General features: G+C 35.7%; 1 protein-coding gene across 1 annotated transcript in view; it reads right to left on the reverse strand.

The window, feature by feature from the left end:
* LOC145691754 (uncharacterized) overlaps positions 1-19,170 on the reverse strand; it is a 77,225-nt gene extending 58,055 nt beyond the window's left edge. The window contains exon 1 of the mRNA XM_081767075.1: positions 19,037-19,170. The gene's annotated coding sequence lies outside the window, so the exon portion shown is untranslated. The remainder of the gene's footprint in view (positions 1-19,036) is intronic.
* Positions 19,171-22,382: the final 3,212 nt, after the last annotated feature.

Raw genomic sequence — 22,382 nt, forward strand, 5'->3', positions numbered from 1 at the left:
CAACGATATAACAGAATGCTGCCTCCGGCTGTTAATAAAAGGCTTAACTAGCTGAAACTCGCTAACACAGGAGCAACGTTATATGCCAAGCAACGTTGTACTGTGTAAGAAATGCTAGTGGTTGTTCTGTCTATCTGCGCCGCCTCCTTGGTGTTCCCTGGATAAAGCACTCACACAAATAATCTTGTCAGGGCGCTGCAGGCAATATTTTTAGTTTCTAACATAATGAACATAATAAAATAAATATTTCTCTCTTGACACTATTAAAAAATAAACAATTAAAACATAGAGATGGGAGTTAAAATTTCTAACCTCTAAAACATAATTGATTGTTTCAAATGTGTTTTTGCAAAGGCAACCAAGGAACACACTAAGTTAGTCACTATATACTTTATGTCCACAACAAAATCCTTGCAGGGGGCGCGGTGGCTCAGTGGTAGAATATTCACCTCTGGTGCTTGGGGTCCCGGGTTCGATCACAGTCCCCGCCAAGTGAACCTTGTGGTGGACAAACACCGTGCTCGTGGGTTTTCTCGGGGCACTCCCGTTTCCTACCACTTTCTTCATTCCACCATTTCATTCATCTCTCATCATCACCGTCTTCTTTAGCCTAACCGGCATAACCGTGGGACGCAAGACTCAAAGATTTCATTTTCAAAATCCTTGCAAGTTCTTTTTGCAATACCATTAATATTATTTTCTTTTATGATGATATTTTCATTTTAATTCGTATGAATGTAGTATTTTCTTTTAGTAATGTTTGATAATATCACTGCCTCTTGCACTCATTGTGCATCATGTAAGTTGTTGAAAATATACACTAAATACCACGATTATATATGTTGGGAATATGCATTACAGGAATTAAACTTGAACCCGGGTTTCAACCTGTTTCTTTACGTTTAAGTCAGCCGTGTTACCGACTGAGCTAGAACAGTCCCAACTTATCCTTATATTACCGGTATATTTTACTTTATCACAGCACAGCCCTTTATGACAGTGTTCATAAAAGTAGGGATGGTACCGAGACCGAGACTAATCTCGGTCTCGTCTCAAATTATCGAGACGAGACCGAGACGGACTTTTATATACCGAGACGAGACCGAGACTGAGACGGACTTTTAAATACCGAGACGAGACCGAGACCGAGACAGGCCTCTATAAATCGAGACGAGACCGAGACGAGACTTAGGTCAGTCTCGAGTCTCGGTCTCGTCTCGAAGATTGATATTGACATATACTAAAATTGCCTTCACTCAAAATTTGTTTCGTTGTTGTGTTAGGTAATATGAGAACGGTTGGCTGATGTACAGTGGCGTATTTAAGGGGTGATTATCAGGCTCAAACCCCTCCCGAAATAAATTTGTGATCATTTTTTGCATTGCACGTACAACCCAAATGTTTCTTACTCGTCCCTCAGGCCTCTCCCGAAACAAAGTCCACTGCTGATGCAAATAGAACTCTCTCTCTCTCTCTCTCTCTCTCTCTCTCTCTATATATATATATATATATATATATATATATATATATATATATATATATATATATATAATATGGTCTCGGTGCCACCCAGGGCCGCCCTGCATGGGTTCCCGGGGCCCAACTTTAATTTTAAATGGAAGTAAGGGGCGAGTGGTACGTCGTTCGATATATCTTTAAAAACTAAAATGCGTTCTGGCAAAAGATCTTTCATATCGGGCACTGTATTCAAAATGACCGCCAAGACATGTTGCCTCTACCAGATACAGTAAAACGTGCAGTACCACTAATATGAAAACGGTTGAACATAAATGAACCGATCAACAACTCAAATAGAAAATGTCATGTGGCACATCGATTGATATTGTCGCGGAGGTTCCCAGGGCCACCCTTCATGCGGGCCCAGGGTGCAAAGAGTGCTATTACAAGAGATTGTTCATATGAGTCACCGTTTTCAAAATGACCACCAAGACATGGTACCTGCATCAGATAAAACATCCAGTATCACTAATATGAAAACACCAGAAAAAATATTCGCATAGAAAATCACAGAGGGTATTTATCATTCTATATCTCGGGAATGTTGCAACAGTCAAAAAGATGATTAGAGTGAAAGTGCCTAATGGAAAGGAAGAAATCTAACCCCTAGAAAATTATAGCTTCAACCTCACTCTGTACGTGAGTGAAGCTGGAAGGATTGGTGGAATTGCAGATGAGAGCCTTAGTTTTTGCAAATTGTATCTACGAAACAAAGTTATTTGAAATGTGTTTTTATAAGAGATAAATGTCTCTGTAATGGGATAAAGTATGTAAAATTCTTGTTAAATGGTATCTTCCATTTTGATTGCAGGCAATGGTTTGATGCAAAAATGAATCAACTGAAATGCGAAATAAATTTGTCGAACAATGCAATTTTAGAACAATATTTACAAACGTTGGTTTTGTTCAACAGTCGTCTGCATGATATTGGTTCGTTTCTTTTCCTTCTGTCTTCTTGCATGTGATAGAATGTGAGTTTCACTGAGATGTCCATAGTTACATTCCGAATAACTTGGTAATTTCATTTGTGTTCCTTAGTAACGAAACGGTACATACTGATGCAGATATGTCCCAAAAATCCTGCACGCATTGCGTTAAATTATCAGGGGCGGAGGGGCGGGCAAAATGTTAAACTTGAATTTCACCTTATTTTTATTCACCTTATTTCACTTTATTTTTATTCATTATAGTACCAGTCATTTGTACACACAAGTGTTTCAGACAAACCATATCTATTGCAAATAAAAGTGAGTTCTCAGTGAGATTTTACCATTCATTCGCGCTTCACCTACTTACGGACAGAGATCGGAAAGATAATTTTCTATCATTTATTCTTTTGCATCATGTCAATTATACTTTAATAATCTTTTTTCCGTTGCATCTAATTACACCCTAATTACATTTCACTTCCTTTAGTTTGACCACCGACCACCTCAAACTCGATCCATACCATATAGCTATATGCAGTTATTCAAGGACTTATAGTTAGTAATACACAGTGTTCATTTTTGTTTTGTTTTGTTTCACTTGAAGTCCCACAGTTATGCTAGGGCGGCTAAAGCAGACGTGGAGCTAATGATTATAGTGGAATCCGAACCACTTCGGTCGTTCAACATTACCCCTACCGGAAATCGAACACGGGACCACGCGAACCGAAATCAAGAGTGCTAGCCGCTAGACCAAATGGGGGTCCTCACATTGTGTTGATTTAAATCATTCAGTCATGTTGCCAGATCCGAGGATTAAAAAGTAGCGTGTCTGTACTCCGAAAGTAGCGAATTCGAACTATTTGTAGTCCAAATATATAGAAATGAATACTGATGGGGCTAATGAAATAATTTAATATGAGCTGGAAAATGTGCCGGACGTATTGCAAGAAGAAATTATGACCGACGGATGAAAACAATTCTAGACTGGATACCACGAGACAAAAACAGCCTAGGAAACCTCCGCATACAAGAAGGTGTGACGAAATCAAGAACCACTGAGGAGTAACCTGGAAAAGAATTGCCCAAGTTAGATAGTCGTGGAGAAGACTTGGAAAGACCTTCATCCAGCAGTGGATTGATAATGGTTCATCATGATGATGGTGATGATTTTATTATATCTGGACCTCGGAGGTAAACTAAATCAAGTCATAATTTCGTAATTTTACTGAAGCGAAAAACCGGTTCCTCAACTAAGACCTATAGTACTGTTTTTCAAACTTACTAAGTAGTTACAAAGTAGTAGGATGCTTTCAAGCTTATATTATTACACCACTAGAAAGAACATAGTCTATTAAAAAAGCATTCTTAACTCAATTTCGACGAAAAAGTGACAGTATACTTTTACTAGGTAAGGTAGGGTAAAAATGGATCCAAAATTTAATGAAAGTCGTAGAGCGAAAATATATTTTTGAGTATTCAATCCATCATGTTGCGGCAAAACTACGAAAATTAATCTATATATATAAAAGAGAACGCACAAATCCTTTGTTACCTCATCACGCTAATACGGCTGAACCAATTTATTTTATTTTTGGGGGGTTATTAGGATTTGGACCCTAGATGGTTTTTATCATATCACTTTAATTTTTTATTACCAGTGTCTTGAGATAATTGACCATTCAAGTGTCCATAACGTACAAATCCTTTGTTAGTTCATCATAGGTAAAAATAAACGTATTTATATGCAACCCGCATGACCGTGTCACTCGGCGGGTTAACATAAATGACAGGCGATATAATGTTAACATTTACTGCAATCTACTATGGTTTTTATCATATCACTTGAAAGCGAAAACTTCCGGGGTGACCGCAGCGAAGCGGGGCGGGTTAACATAAATGACAGGCGATATAATGTTAACATTTAATGCAATCTTCTATGGTTTTTATCATATCACTTGAAAGCGAAAAAGTAAAAATTATCTAAGTAACAAAGTTTATTGCGTTCCGGGGTGACCGCAGCGAAGCGGGGTGAACGCTGCTAGTACAAAATAAAACTGGAAAATTAAGAATCACTTGTTTTTGCGAGTGAGAAAAAAAACAGATACAGGTAACTCGAATTACCTATATACTTATATAATATGTATGTCCATGTTTCGCAAATAATTTTCAATCAATATAACATTTCAACGTAATGAACACACGATTAATTTTCTCGAATAAAGATTGCATTCACCGCTGAGAGCTCAGGAATAAGATTAATCTATGTTACGGCCCTGAATATGTGCTTATGTATTGCATTACGATCTTATGAACTTGTATAAGAAACAGAATGCACTTAAAATGAGACGCGAACTATGCGAAACTTCGGACTTTTTATCTAACTTGTTTTGTGATCCAACTCGAGACCTCACATAGCAAAGATGAGTGTAGTAGCTCCCACCACAAGGTTCAGGACGTTCGTGTTATAAAGTGTCAATTAAATAAGGAAATGTAAAACGGTAATAAAGCATTTCATCAATTTGAAACAAAATACGTATATTGTAGTAATAATTTACCCTATTTGTTAAGATAAGAACGTTATATTCTGTTTTGAAAATGAGTCAAAGCAGAATGTATTGAATAATAAATGAGAAATTGTAAAGTTTCAATTTCGGTACGATAAAATACATTCGTGATGGTATGTGTTGCGTTATCCGTTAGGAGGTATTGAACAATTCTGATTCAAAGGTAGGAAATAAACTACTGTATAGTACTGGAGTTAATTTGATAGAGTTTAATTGTATACGCAATTCTGAGGCTATATGAGACAAAGTCTATTGCTGAAAATGAAATATGGGTTACTATTAGGGTTTTAGGGTGATATATCCACTGATCATTGATCCTGGAATACACGCATGAAAACATTAGCACTAGCAAATTAGCTATGAAGAGGTACAACATACTATAATTCTAAGTCAAAAATGAAAGGAAAAAATAAGCGGAAACGACAGACTATACGAGTATAATATTTTCACTATTTTAATTTCACACTATTTATTTCGAGACTTTCGAGACTTTCGAGACGAGACCGAGACTTGGTATTCGAGACCGAGACCGAGATCGAGACAAGCATCTGTTGACCGAGACGAGACCGAGACCGAGACGGTGATTTTTTAGTCGAGACGAGACCGAGACCGAGACCGTTATTTATCAACCGAGACGAGACCGAGACTGTACAAAGTCTCGTCTCGTCTCGTCTCGATACCATCCCTACATAAAAGATTTTAACTAAAAAGAAATCAATCAAAAAAATCGAGACCCCTGAAAACATATAACTCGTCCCGCCATTTATATGCACCCACATACATTTTGGAAAGTTGGCGCCGTTGGTTCTATCTGTTGTGTTTGAAATCAGTGTTTCTTTCAGAAACTATGTTCCGGGGGGGTCACACTTCGTATTCCGGGGGCACTATCGATAACTTTCTATTTTTTATTATATTATAGATGTATTATTTTGGCCTCTTCCGGGGGGCACTCTCAGAGCTCCGGGCGGGCAGTACCCCTAAAAGCACTTCTGGAAGAAGCACTGTTTGAAATACACCTAATCTGATATAAATAAAATAAAAAGTTTGTTTGTGTGTCTGTCTGTCTGTATGCATGTATCTGTGTGCTGCCTGGAGACAGACAAGAGGACCGAGAGTTACCAAATTTTGATCTTGGGTACCTTGGCCCAGGTTCCGGATCAAGACGAAGCGTTTTTTTTTTTTTTTTTAATCGAACCAGGAAGTCTCAGGAGACGTTTACAGGGACATGTAAAAGTAGTAGAAGATAACCGATATTAGTGTCGAATTCAAAGTTTTGGCGGTCGCTGAGATCAATGGTGAAACTCCGATTGCATTAACTTCCAAATTAACCCCACTTAGATGAGGGTCAGGGTACCGGAGATGATAACTGACATGTAAAAATAATCCAAAATGGCCGATATTAATGTCAAATCCAAAGTTTTCGCACTCGCTGAAATCAACGGTGATACTATAGAGGCGTTGACTTCCAAATACAACCACCATGCGAATAATGGGTTTTTCTGATAGTTATTAATAAATACAAGAAATAAATTATTAATAATAAATGGGAACAGATAGGAATGCATTTTGAAAGAAAGAAACGAAATTGTAAACATACATAACCTTGTCTGACTTTACATAATCTATCCTAAACCACGATCACTAATCTAACAAGAAGAAAGTAGACTTTGGTAAATTAACTTCGGGGTCATTTTTCGCGAGGTAGTATTGCACATTTAAAATATGAATATTTAGGGATGCGCACGAGTCGAGACATGTCTCGAATCTGGACTGAAATTCGCGTTGACATACTTTGTAAAATTCGAGACGAGTCAAGACAAATTTATTTCTCGACTTCCGAGCCGAGACACGAGTCGAGTCGAGACTTTTCGTAAAAATCTCGACTCGACTCGAATGTGTCGAAAATCTTTCTATAATTTTTAATATTATTTTGAAGGAAGTATTCAGTCAGAAACAGCCTTGAAAAAAATTCCACTATTTATTACTTTAGAAAGGTACAGAACGCATAAACTTAATGTTTAATCTTTCGAAATCAAGATTTAATTTTCAGCTCAATTCCGTTAATTAAAACTAATAATTAATGTCGTGATATTTGATTGTACTTCAAATATAATAATAATAATAATAATAATAATAATAATAATAATAATGATAAAATAATAATAAAATAATAATAATAATAATAATAATAATAATAATAATAATAATAATAATAATAATAATTACAATAATAATAATAATAATGCTCTGGGGGACATACACGTGAGCATGTATCTAGTATAGCTCGAGCAACGCACAATGACGGCCGACGCGTATTGCACACTGCTTGCAGACTACGTACACCCCTTGATGACGACCATGTTTCCCAACGGTAGTGGCATTTTTCGACAAAATAATGCACCATGTCACAAGGCCAGGAGTGTGATGAAGTGGTTCAAGAAATGTTCAACAATGTTCTATATCTGTTGACTATGTGCGAATTACAAGGGGGATGAGGGAAATCCACATTGGTAATACTATATGCTCCTATAGCCAAAGGAGATTTCCCTCCATGTCAAAGAACTATTTGCTGTGTAATTAAAATGTACGAGTTGTTTTATCTGTTGTGTGTATGAAATAAATTATTAAAAAATGCAACAAATAAATTATTAACAATACATGTGATCAGATAGGAATGTATTTTGAAAAAAAGAAAAGAAACGGTAAACATACGTAACCGTATTTAACTATACATAATGTGACTAAACTAACCGATGGTAACTAATCTAGAATAATGTAGGAAAGATGCAAGAAAGCAATTAATAATAATAAATATCAATATATAGAAATATATTTTGAAAGAACAATGTTTCCCAGAAGTAACTTTGTAAATTTAGGATTTAGGATTTAGATTTCTGGGCTTTCGGCATCTGAGACCATATAACCCGTCACGTTCGAGGGATGACATCTCTAGGCGAACACACTTTCCGGGGAAAGGGAAGGAAGAAAGGATTGGGGAAGAAAGGAAGTGATCTGAAACCTAAGGTTTCACCCTGGCATCTTCCTGGTGTCAATGTGGAAAACCAAGGAAAATCTCATGCAAGGTGACTGGTCTGAAAAACTTTTAAATTTTTCGACCGAGTGACCCCACCAGGAATCGAACACGGGACCGCCTTCATGTAACCATATAAACGTATGTTTGTCTATTCCATTACATTGCGAATAGGCGAAATTGGAACAATGTTGCATCGGAGTCAGTCAATTAGTTCGAATAAAATCTGTTATTCATAGCACAATCCCTTCGAGGACATTTCCAAGATCGAGGCAGTAACCCACATGGTCGAAAGTAGTGTTTCCACAAGATGAGACGAGAGAAGACTTCAAGCTGTCTAGTCTCGTGAGACGAGACACGACAAATGTCTGCTCTCGTGGCAACACTAGAGCGGAAGAGGCCCACAAAAAGGAGCTGTTATACAAAGTGGTTAAAATTACAGCTTTTAACCACTTTTGTTTGGTCATCAACATAACACACAACACGACTACAATCTTCCAATCAGTGTTTCTTTCAGAAAAAATGTTCCTAGGAGGGTATATTTAGGATTCTGGGGGTACTGCTGGTATTATTCTATTATAGATGTATTATTTTGGTCTCCCCGTGGGGGGTACTCTTAGAGTTCCAGGGGGCAGCACCCCAAAAACATGTCTGGAAGAAACACTGCTTAAAACAACGACTACTTAGTTTCGACCACGGGCGCCCGAAGGGAGGGGGAAGGGGCCCGGCCGCCCTTGCTCACGAAAATATATGTGTAATATAGCAAACTACGTATATTAAATATCAGGCGTAATATAGTAATCAAGGAGATGACCCCCTTAAAAATTCTTCGGGCGCCAATGGTTTCCAGTAATGAATTATTACGACAGGAATATTTGTCAATATCGTCGGTACAGTCGAAAGGCAAGCCTTCCCCACTTATTCTGAAATCCTTTTTTTCAAAACCTCTGGCGCCACTTCAAAATATAAGAAGGTCCATGTGACTTTCTGATTTCAAAAATGACTTTGGTTCAAATAACATCATAAAACAATAAAACGAAACTAAATTTTATTGTCAAACCAGCATCCTTTTAAACTCAGTACAGGAAAAGGCCTACACGTTTCTGTCTTTGTTCGAAACGACGAGAAAACTCATGAACAATGGTTAGTTGCTGATGAAACTGGCATTAAGAGAACTTGTATTTCTATAAAGGATTTTTATACATAGATATAACCACCAGCCCTCGGAATGAAATATTCTGAAACACTGATATCAAAGAATGGTTTAACATTTTACTTGAATCTGGAACAGTATCACTAAATATTTAAACTTGAATCGGTTGGAAAATAGAAATGAAAGCTGTTTGTAAGAATCATTTAAAAATAACTTTAGGTCTTCCTTGCTCTTTTAGGATAGTCCTCATTTGAAATAATAAACGCTGGTATACTTTCGAAGGCAATAATTTATTCCGAGTTAATAAATTTTTAAACAATTTTAAAAACTGTCTTTTCATTTTTGAGATATGAGACGTTACAAAGCATTTCAAGAGACGTCTCGTCTCGTCTCGGAAACGAGACGGGACAAGTAGTCTGTCTCGTCTTGTGTCTCGTATCAAAGGTTTCTGTCTGGTCTCGTGGCAACACTAGTTGAAAGAAAGAAACTAATGAAATCTTTGGATTTTACGTCCCATGATTATGCCGGTTAGGCTAAAGGAGACGGTGATGATGAGTAATGAATGAAATGGTGGACTGAACAAAGCGGGAGAACCCCGAGAAAACCACCGCACACGGTGTTTGTCCACCACAAAGTTCACTTGTCGGGAACTGGGATCGAACCCGGACCCCAAGCACCAAAGTTGAACGCTCTACCACTGAGCCGCCGCGGACCCAAAAAAGAAACAAATATGTAAAGATACATATATGAGTACACACACACGGATAAAGTAGTCATACATGTATTTTAATCTTCTGACTACTTAACCCCGACTAATTTAAGATTGCAAGAAAGTAATTATTAAGAAGAAATATAAACATATAGACACGTATTTTGAAAGGGAAAAAAAGCAAACCGAACCAGCCGTGATATGAATCTGGGTTGCCCACTCAACAAGCAGACACCTTACCGAATTATCTTCGGCAGAACTTGCAATTTGTGGTTTTGAAGCTTTATTTATACTGTGTGTGTTACGTAACGACGCTACGGGATGTCATTACTAGTGCGACCACCTCATTCAAGACCCTTTTTGTAAATTGTTTGAGGAAAAAAGAGTGATTTCGTAAATCAAGAAAACGGATCTTGTATATAGAGGGTGTAACTAAACGGTACGACAAAACTTCATGGGTGGATTCCTTATTGGTAGACAAGCAAAAACGTTCCGATGACCACATGTCGGGAAATGCATCGTTCCAGAATTACGGCCTTTGAGCCGACTACTGGTGTGAAATCGTCACTTTCAGGTCGCTCCTTAATTTGTCTCAATTTAAACCTCAATATATCAAACTCTGATTAAGATAGGAAGGTAATTTTAGTAGCAACGTGTTCTGCAAAAATTAAGCTTTCCGCTGATATGCATTTTATGAGTGTATCCCCAAGGAATGCCATCTCCAAAATGCTGATGCAAAAATCAAACAAAAAACAAGTAATTACACTCCCATGTCCACCGTGGTACTCCCACACATACATAAAATATACAGGGTGAGTCAAAAGTCCTTGGACACCTGCATAAGTGAAAATCGACGGGAAAAGTAAGAAGTAATGATGGGAACAGAGGTTTGATGAGGGGCCGCAACTTTTGAAGTGTACGTCATCTTGAAATCCGCCATTTTGGATTCACGTCATTTTTTTTAAATGGGAAGGTGGTGTATGACCCATCAAATAACACTAGCTTGAGCTCAGGAATTTAGTGGTGTAATTTGTTTTTCCTATCTAGTACAGTTTAGAAGTTATTCATGTTCAAAGGTGAGAAATTACCTTGATACTGAATGCTACAATACATGTTCTGCGTGTTGTCCATTTCGTGCAATGCACAACTGTAGTCCCTGCAACCACTCTGACTGGAGTCTCACACGGAGGAGATGTCTCCTGAAGTTTGGTCACAGGCTTGTTGGATGCGTTCCTCCAGGTGTCTCAAATCACGGATTGGTTCAGCATACACCATCTGCTTAAGATGTCCCCATAGATAAAAATCAAGGGGCGTTAAGACAGGGGATATGGGCGGGCACTCCACGGGACCTCGGCGACCAATCCACTTCCCTGTCAGTTGTTCATCTAACCATTCACGGGCCCCAAATCTATAGTGTGGAGGGGTCCATGGTGCTGAAAATAAGATGAGAATATGCCGTCAGCGTTCAGTGTGGCAGGGAACACAAAGTCCTGCAACAGCATCAGATACTGTGGTGCAGCTAAGGTGTTGTAACTGAAAAAGGGCCCAATGATGCGGGTGTCCCATATGCCACACCAAACCATCACCTTCGCTTGACTATGTTCTCGACTCGGGTCAACCCAGATCGGATTTGATTCACACCAGTGTCGACAATTATGTCGATTAACCTCCCCGTTCAAAGTGAGATACGCCTCGTCACTGAACAGTATGCCCTTGACAAACGCAGGATCCAGTTTGTGTTGTTCAGTAGCCTACATGCAGAACTCCAACCGGCGATCAGGGTCATCCTCGTTCAGTTTATGTTGCATGTGCAGCTTGTAAGGATGCCACTGATTGGTGTGCAATATCCGGATAACGGAGGATTGACTTATTGGACATGCTAGGGACACAGGACGGGTACTTCGTGTGGGACTTTTCACAAACGACGCAACAACCGCCGTTGCAGTTTCGTCATTGGTGGCAGTCTTTGGTCGCCCACTACGTGCTCTATCTTGAACAGAGCCCGTCTCTCGGAATTTGGTGATCACGTGAGCCACCGTGCTGTGCGATACCGGTTCTCTGTCTGAGTGCCGTCGGTTGTAGTCAGCTGCGTTCCACTGATATAAGGATGATTTCGATCTTCTGTTCACGTGTCAGACCTATTTTAGATCACCTGGAACAGAGAGAACTGGGTCAGTATCAAGGTAATTTCCCACTTTTGAACATTAATAACTTCTAAACTGTGCAAGATAGAAAAAAACAAATTACACCACTAAATTTCTTAGCTCAAGCTAGTGTTATTTGATGTGACATACACTTTCTCATTTTAAAAAAAACTTTGAATCCAAAATGGCGGACTTCGAGATGGCGGCCATAAATGACATACACTGCAAAAGTTGCAGCCCCTCATTAGACCTCTTTTTCCATCATCACTTTTTACTTTTCCCGTCGATTTTAACTTATGCAGGTGTCCAGGACTTTTGACTCACCCTATATATATAGGCGGAAAGCATCGTCCTTTAGAAATCCATAGATATCAAAAATATCTTCCTAGGTTATTTAGGGTCTCAGTTATTGAGGTTTAAATTGAGTCACATTAAGGAGCGACCAGAATATGACTATTTCCACCATTAGTCGGCTCAATGGCCGTAACTCTGTAATGATACATTTCCCGACATATGGTCATATGAACGATTTTGCTTGTCTACCCATAAAGAATCCACCTCTGAAATTTTGCCGTACATTTTTGTTACACCCTGTATATATGTGTGTTGGTGCAACAGTAAGTTCCCAAGAATATAGATTAATTCATTTTTGATTTTAATCTACACAATAAATGCTTTTTATGAAAGCAAGGAGCCTGCGAGTTAAAGATGGTTAAAGACTGTAAATAAAATTGAAGATCTGAATTGCAGAACATCCGAAGTCTACCGGAGTACTTTTTTTGTTTTTAGAAGAAAGACAAGAAGATTATACTTGGAATGCTATTCTTTTTAGCTGAAATTATTTTGATTTTTTTTAAAGTTTTGACTTGAACTTACGTATTATGCAAGTGAATATCCCTGAAACATAGATGCTAACATAAAAAACAGAAAACGAAAAATACGAAGAAAAAGAGTGGACTTGGGATGTTTTGTAATTCAGGTTTTCAATTCAAACTTCAAATGGAACTGGGGTAACTCGCAGACAATGGCTGACTTAACACTTTGATAATACCTGGTGTAATGGCTGGTTGAGAACACAATTGATATGGCCTCTGTAGCTAAGTAGACTCCCACCCTTCCCCCTCAACATTGGATACGGAAATGAAAAACTTATTTAGAATTTGATTGTTGATTCCAGTATATTTCAAGCATCACTTCTCTGAATCTGGGCCTGTGGTATGTCGATATATCGCTATCATCGATATCTATATTATCATATATCAACATTCGATATCGCAAATATATGGACATGAATATAATCATTCTAAATTTTCGATATCGATATTCGGGGAGTGGGGATGCGAGGTATAAAGGTCCCCTAAGACTTGCGATGGATGAAGAAATTAAACTTACTTTTTGCAAGATTGTTTTCTAATCATAATATCTTTATTACCAAACATTGCAATGTAAATACATCCACTTGCAAATTTGCAATATTATATGATGTAATTTCTTAGGAGCTAGAACTTTTTTGTTACCTGAAGAAAGAAACAAAAAATCACGTGGAAAAGCAAGTACTTCGAACTTTGAACTAGAATTTAACGTAAGAAAGTTTTTTTGTTTCTCTTCCTTGGAGATTTCCATCCCTTTTGGCCTTTGGGACCGCTAATTGACAAAAGGTGCACACATGATCGCTATATGCATTTATGCTCTGAGGCAGAGTTAGAGATTTAGAAAAGGAAACGACTTTTTAATAATAATAATAATAATAATAATAATAATAATAATAATAATAATAATAATAATAATAACAATGGGGTTTACAACTAGGGTCTTGTATCTTTATTTTGCACGCGAAGGCCGCAAGTCTGCTACGCCACTGGTGTCCCCTATTCTGTGTTTGTCTCTTTTTCGTTTCGTGTAGATATTTGTTTTTGTACTGTTAGGCTTTTATATGAAACTTTTATATTATGTAACTTTTTGTTTTTATGAGTTTCTTTTTTGGGTGGGGCGGGGGGAAAGAGAGAAATGATTTCTTATGACATCTGTTTCTTACCATTCATCTTGTTTGAACTGCTTAAGTAAGTCATTTTGTAACTTTTGATGTCATCCAACTCCATCACAATAATAAAATTGTCATTCTTAACAATTTGTTTTATTCCCTTATTTGCAGTTTGCCACACTGATATATTTGTGACAAAATTGGGGTTTTGTTCAACGCCTTTCGAATTCGCAACCAACCCAACCGCCGAGCTTTTTGGGTTGCCTGCTATTGCAGGAAAAGGAGAATTGCAGGTGGTAATGTACTTTTGGAGTCGTGTATACAAGGACACAATATGTATGCCTAGATTTCATAGTACTCATAAAATGAGTAAAATATTCACAAAACAAAATATTCACAAACTTTTACACCAATGAATTCAATGCAAAACCAAATAGATACTTTTTGTATTATTTATAATATAATTTTGCATTTACAAATGCCGAACTTTTTTCTTTCATTGCAAGTAAGATCGTTAAATGCAATGTACTTTAATCAATTTGATATAAAATCAGCTATCTCTAACATATTTACTAAATGTTGTGTTATATATTTTGCTACAATAAATATATTAAATTATTTAATTTTTGTATCCATGCTTTATTTAGTATTGACACTACTTAAAGATGAAATCAATTTCATATATCTTTAAGAGAAGCATCAAGGTTAGAAATTAGGTAAAGTTATTTAAATAGTTAAATAAACTCTCTTTAGTGTAGTATAGTAACTGAGTAGAATTGTAATACAGTTGTGTATGTTATTTTTCTAACATTTTATTTTTCTTATTCATACCTCATTTTGTTCGAAAATGGTACTAGTGTAATACTGAGTAATATGTTAACAAACTCATTCCTAATACACATTTTATTTAATAATGCAGAATGTCACATGATTGGATTCTAATAGGAATCGTGCTCGTGTTTCATTTCGAAAAGCAGTACATGTACTGTTTTATAACGCAGTTGCTAAAACAAACACACTATTATATTATTATATTTTATTATAATATTATATTATTATTAATTGTTAACTATCACATATGTTTTATTCTAAACATGATTTAGATAACGTGTGATATTTAGATGGCATACAGTGAATTGTCGTAATATATATTTTCTGACTCTATGATCCCTTGAATTTAGTTTATTACAGGATTCTTAGGATACCTACTTTCTTTATATTAATGATAGAAAGAAACTGTAATCGATAAAGAAAATGCCTTATTAAAAAGTGCTTGTGATTGTTAAACTAGTTTGCAAAGAAAAAACAAGTTATTTATTTCACGATCACCAAAAACAGCTCAGAGGCCACTTTATACTGAATATTTAACAACAGTAACAATGAAAATGAGTTGGGGAGGTATCGGTCAGAGTCTGTTTAGTAGATATCATCCCGTAGTTTGCCTGGTAGGACTGAGGAAAACACTAGAAAACCCCAGTAAGAATTGTCGGCAGGCAATGGGTAACGAACCTAAGATCTCCCGAAAGCGAACGCAATGCTCTTTTGTAATAATGAGAATTTAGCATACAGACTCAAAATATAAATTCCTGTCCGAAAATTGAAGTACTAACTTTATCCTTTTAGTTCAGTTACGTAGTATTCAGCAGTGAATTAATTAGTTTACACTAATTGCCGAATATGTTATGACTTTCTTGATCATTACTATCCAGAAAAAATTAATTGAACTTTAAGATTGAAAATTTTCTAAAAGGAAACTGATACGTCAAACAAATGTAGCTACTTGATCGTAGCCCATTTATTTCTTCTGTAGGCAAAAACGTGTAATTTGATTAGTCATATCATTTTTTCAATAAAACAGTATATAAGGATGGCGGTTTGTAGATCGTTACATTAAGGGTGTGAGAAATATAAAATATTCTGACAACATAGGAGCTTCAAAAATACCTGAATTACATGGAAAGAATTCGACATTAAAAATAATCAAACATACATTACCGATTTATTAATTCAGTACCAAACACATAGAAATTTGAGAAAAATGGAATTATTAATAATTTGAATATGTGGAAATTCCATTAACTCCTAACTCAATATAATCGTGGTTGTACTTTTATATTTGAAAAATTTTGACCATATTCCACGAAGTGAAACACTTCCTTTAATATTAATATTAATTTATTTTTTGTAAAAACAATGTAAAAATATGCTTACGTTGGTGCATTGGGATTAATTTTTGAGAACAAATATAAAAACATCTTTATAATTTAAAAATATCCTGCTTTTCTATGCATTGAAAATGTGATATGATTGTTATAGAGATTTGGTGGTAAAGATTAGATGAATTGTGAGCTGGGTAGAGTAATACATTTTAGTCTTTTAACTGAACTTATAGAACACTTTTTTACTGTTTCATAAATTTCTCAATTTTGTATAGAGATGTGGTAAAGTATATATTTTTAGACATTGAAATGAACCTTCGCTGTCTCATAAGCAGGGCCAAAGAAAGATAATTTGGAAATAATTAATACAGTCAGCATTGCTCTTGAATGGTATACAATAACACTTTATCATTTATATTTAAATGTTTGTTCTAAGTTAAATGGAAGGTGGTCAACAGTCGGAACAAATTAAGTATTTTCTGTTTTAAGATATTATTCGAATATGAACCTCTTACTAAAAGAAATTACATATTTTCGGAAGCTATAATTCAAAGAATCCTAACTGGGAAGGATAAAGATGGATGTATAGAACCAAATGGGAATATCACTTAGGTAGGTGTAGCTCTCAATATTAACTTTCGTATTCAGTGCATTGACGGATAAATTGACCGTTATCAAAGGTGTCGCTCTTAAAAGGCACCCTAGAGAACTTAAAATGTATTCTAATTTCTCTTCTATTCACAACTCAGCCATACTGATAAACTAATTGACTTATTTAAAATAAAATTGTTAGTAAATTTTGGAAACATATCACCATTGGTTTCTATAATTTATGTATTCTAAGGCAGTCAGTTCTTAACCTTTTTAAAAAGAAAACAGCATCTTTACGATCTGAACGCATTATTAAATTTCCATTTATTATTATAATTATTAGCTGCTAATTCATAGACGTGTAGTAAAGGAGAAAATATTATATAAAGCTATCCTCAAAGTATTTTTCGTAATTTTTTCTCGTCCGAAGAACTGGCATTAAAACTAGTATGGAACACAACGACTAATTTCGAACTATTTCAAACATGTGAATTGCGAATACTGACGAAATGTAACACATTAGAGTTGTTTCCAATATTTATCATTATACCTTCGAATATTTATAAATGTTAAAATATTACTGAAACGAAATATTATTTAATTGATATACTTGCAACAAAGAGAAACAGAATATCTCTAATGGCAACATATTCTTACTGATAACGATAACGTATTAATGGAGATTAGAAAAAATACATAAATTTCATTAGGCTTTAGGAGTTTACGCCGACAACCATGCCAAAAGTAAATCATTTAATGTGATTTTCGGTGTAGAGTTTGTAACTCGGTCAACACTAGACGTAATGATTGTGGGCTTATAATAGAAATGTAAAGTTCTTAAAAGAGGAGAATAAAGCTAAGTACATTGGGTAAAATTAACTTTATCTGAGGGCATTTCTTAATCTTGAAATCCACATTATTTTTGTGAATGAGGAAAATGTTTTTTACACAGTCCAAACAAGACTATACACAAATAGGAAACTTTTTACGAATATTAAAAACCCCACAAGTTTTCTTCCTTTCTAATTATATTTCATGTATATTTCAGAGTTACAGAGAATACGTCAGTCGTTTTTCCTTTGAAACTATAGTCATAATAATTCGAAGCATAATCTGTTTCTGGCTTAAAGTTCGATACAAGTTTGTACCAAATAACAAAAACTTTAATCAAGTAGACATGGTAAAACTCCATCTTGCTGTATATAAGAACTGTGCTACAGAAATTATTAACAAATGGTTTAGTCGTTTTCCTAGTCACAAAAATGGTGTATTAGATCATAATATAGATCGTGTTTGTTATTTTAAATTCACTCCTCCTCACCTATCATACTCATGCAAGATGAAGTGCACGAAAGTACGATGAAGAGTATCAGTACAAAACTTATGGATTCTAAAAACTATGAATTATACTCTGTAATAGGCGTTTTTAGTATCTTTACGTGTTATTCCATCCCGACTCTACCAAGAAGGTGCTAGAGTTATTTTACCCACAATCAGGGCTGAACTTGGAAATAACAACATTGAGATTGTATGTATTCACTTCCGTACTCATGTATACTATGGATTTGACATTATAGCTGTTCTTTTTTACTATTTCTACGCCTTACTCCTTTCTAGTCCCACTGCTAGTAAAGTTATGTGTGTCATACTTCACAACTATTTTTCCAGATTTTATAACATTCGTGTACCAAGAATGATTCAAATAAATCAACTGGTGGTAAAACACACATACACGCATATATACATAAACAAATCTTTTTGACGTGTTCCTTTTACAAATTAAGATATCAATATAATAAATAATGACTGACAACACCTTCGACGTAGACCCCGTAAATTCTCAGGCCACCTGTCATTCCGTCGTGTGTCTAAACTTGGGCTAAAGTATAATCAAGATTTTAGTCTACCGACAGATACACATTACTAGACGATGAACAGTGGTATATTCGAAAGCAATCTGGGTCATCATATGCGTTTTATTTGTTAAATCTTCTTCCGGGTTACCGATGTGGATATAATGTTTATTTAACAGTGTTAGAAGTGTGACTACTCATCTCTGTGACTCTCGAAGCAGTGGATTTGACTTTATGATTCATTGCATGCATTCTTCTCACTTTGGGTGTGCTAATAAAAGCTGAATGTGACCTTAAACGCCATTGGACGTGTTTGTATTGATCACTGTGACCCTGAAAACTACGGATTAATTACTACTTGTACTTAACCTTCATTCATTAAACACGTTCTCCATTCCGCATACCTCTAGGCGAACTAGCGCTCAACGTGGACTTAGATGGCATCTGGATTATCACAATTCCCTTCAGCGACTCTCAAAACAATGTTTTTTCTTCTTAGTAATATCGACTTCTCCAAAGCAATGTCAATCTCATAATGTTTTCTATTAACACTCATTTTCTTTTCCTTTGTAAAACATGTTTGTATGTACAATTGGCACAGTGACAGATCGTGACAGGTTTTTCTCTTTCATAATAAGCATTATATTGCCTATGTTTTGAAATACGTAATCTCATTTACATATCTTCTGAATGTTCTATTGTTTCTACAGAACAGAGCTTAAAAAATAACTTGCACACATTGTAGATTACTCCCATGTGGACTAAGCTCGTATCAGTTTGATTGTTCCATATGTTCACTTGATTTGTTTCCATGATTGTTCAACGACATACGGTGGTAGTTTTGATGCTATAGGAAATGCATTAGAAACATTTTAAAACCGCGTAATGTATCATAATAAATAACATTAAACTTACGCTTCAGCTTAATTGTCACTGCCGAATAAATTATTGATGACCATAATATCTTCTTACCAGCCACAATATTGATATATTTGAATTGTACTTGCCCCGTAGGACACCATTTCTTATTCCAAAAGTGGTACTTGTAATAACTTCACCTCTTCAACATAAGGTAAAATTTGATTAAATTTAGTATTCCTCGGACATAACTAAGTAGCAGGTTATTCGTATATTTTGAACATGGAAATTTCAATCATGGTTTTGCGATTGAGGTGAATAGGTTATAGAATATACGGGAAATATGTAAATTGTATGATAGTGTATTAACTTACTTCTATTATAACTACGCTTGCATTAACACTTTAGTTGTAACATTCTGTTGACAAATAAATACATTTTTAATAAGATGTTTATAGCTAAAATTGATACAACAAAAATTATGAACAGATACAAACATCTAAGTATATTTCTGCATGGCCGAGAAATGAATAAGTATAATAATACATTATTTATCAACAATACTGGTGCCTGTTATTTTCTGATTTACTTACATGTAGCATAACTTGAACAAGTTTTCCACTTCAATAAAATGATAATGCAGCTTATGGGCGACAGAAGAATTTGAAACAACTGTTCTCAACTTCCTAAAATGTTCAAACGAAATACAGTAAATATACTTAGTAAGATAATTGACGCACTCAGAATCAGAAGTTGTTAAGTCAAGTTTAGGAAAAATTTGTTAAGTGCACGAATAACATCCTGCAATACAGGTCTACACCAGTATTAAATGTTAAATAAATCAGACGACGTTAAGTTGTTTAAATGACACACCCGCCCTTGAGAATGGAGTGTGAATTTTGGAAAATAAGTTTTTAAGTCCATGTTTGGGGATATGTTGTTAAGTCAAATTCATTCTGCATCTGTTCTACGAGAGGCGCTGCTGCGTTCCAGAGAAAGGCTTGCCACATAGTGAAAAGATGGCTGACGGCGAGAAAGATTCGAGTGATGATGCCACCAATCTATGTTTATCTGAAGATAATGGTTCTGAATATACCCCTTCTTGTGACTTCATATATGTGAGGAAGTTAAGACCAACAAGTAGCAGGGACAGTGATAGTGAGGGTGCACCTTTCTCATCAGCTACAGATTATTCCAAGTCTATTCCGACACCAGGGCATTCTGGAAGGCATCTGCGTTTTGGCTGCGTTTTGCTGGCTGTTATATGGTTCCAATCGTGTGCACTCCTCGCATATGCTTGTTATATTGTCGTCAGGATAGATTGGGTAAAATGAACAGTTTCTTCAGCCCCAATCTACCGCTTAGTTGCGAGAGAGAATGAGTTGTTTCATGGTTAAATAATATCCTCATACAGATGTTATCGTTCCAGGTAACAGACAAAATTTCATTATGTAAATCACATCTATCTGCAAATGTTCCACGTTCTTTTTATTTCATTTCCGTGAAAGGTGAAATAGATCAATTGTTATTTCTGTTGAATCGAACAGTTCTCTTGCTCTGACATCAATATCTCGCAAATATTTTATCAGGGAAGGTTGCTTGAAAACATTGACAAAGTTTGTGAGGCTCTAGTATATCTAAAGTAAAAATCATTATAAGGACAGCAGATAACCCAAGTTCGGACACGTCTGTCATTATTCCCAGGATACTTTGAATTGGATTGATACGCCTTCATCTGGCAAGAACATAACTTGTTTCCGGGCAGCATATCACCCATTATTTGAACCCAAAATTGACGTTCTTATCACGAATAAATTGTTTGAAATTTTAATTCTCGTAATATAGAACCATTTGTAATTATTAATGATACAGTGATGTGTACAACAACGAGTTTATCCCTCCTGTAGCGCAGTGAATTTCAATATGTCCTTGAACATATGATGGCTCTTTATATCATTGTCAATAATATGATTGACATATGATTGTCAATAATACTCTGTTCGATATTGTCATTGTCAGATATTTAATCGACCCGTGCTGGAGGAAGTTCCCCAATATATATGTATATAGAATCATTTTAATCATTTTCATTGTCAGAATTCGAGAATCTGTTGGATTTAACGATATTATCAAGTTTTATAAAGAAAGAAGATTTTATTGAGCTATTCCCGGTACAATGAATTTACAAAATATTTTATGAAATCCCAGTCAGCGTTGATCGTGATTTCGAAATTAAATTTATGTGTTTATGTTCTATACCCACACAAAGTTGTCTGATATGAAGAAGGTGTAGGCACTATCGTAATCAACGCGCGCCAGCAATTAAGGAAAAGTCAACCCGTTTAAAATTAAGTTATATCTTCCGCCGATCTATCTTAAAACCTCAAGTATTGTTTTGTGGTGAGAAGAGCTGAGGAGAGCAGGCAAAATAAGCACTGTAATCAACAAACAACACATACGTGATCAATCTAGGTCACCTACTACAGCACCATCATGCGTAAGAAATAAAGGCTATATTTTCTCCGAGAGGGGCAGATAGTATTAAATGGAGAGTTAAAGTTGGATGCCTTAATGTGGATAACTAGAGCTAAGGGTTAAAGATTCACGAATTAAGATGCTGATTTTAATTCTACTATAAGAATTAAAATAAACAGTATCCGATATAGTATATATTAAATAATGGTTAATAAATTAAAAACTAGAAATATTCATTTCCACTTTTTCAGCAGGAGAATAATTATCGATGCCTTCTCGATGTTGTGCAAAATATTAACTGGGCTCACAGATGGTAATACTGTATTTAAGTACAAACAACATATTAGCGATTGTATCTTCTGATGCTAAAACTTAGAAGCCTTTCTACTAGCAGAGGTGGTTACTGCCTACCGACAA

This window comes from Thermobia domestica, chromosome 8, assembly GCF_964235325.1.
Source record: "Thermobia domestica chromosome 8, izTheDome1.hap1.1, whole genome shotgun sequence".
NCBI classification, from domain to species: domain Eukaryota; kingdom Metazoa; phylum Arthropoda; class Insecta; order Zygentoma; family Lepismatidae; genus Thermobia; species Thermobia domestica.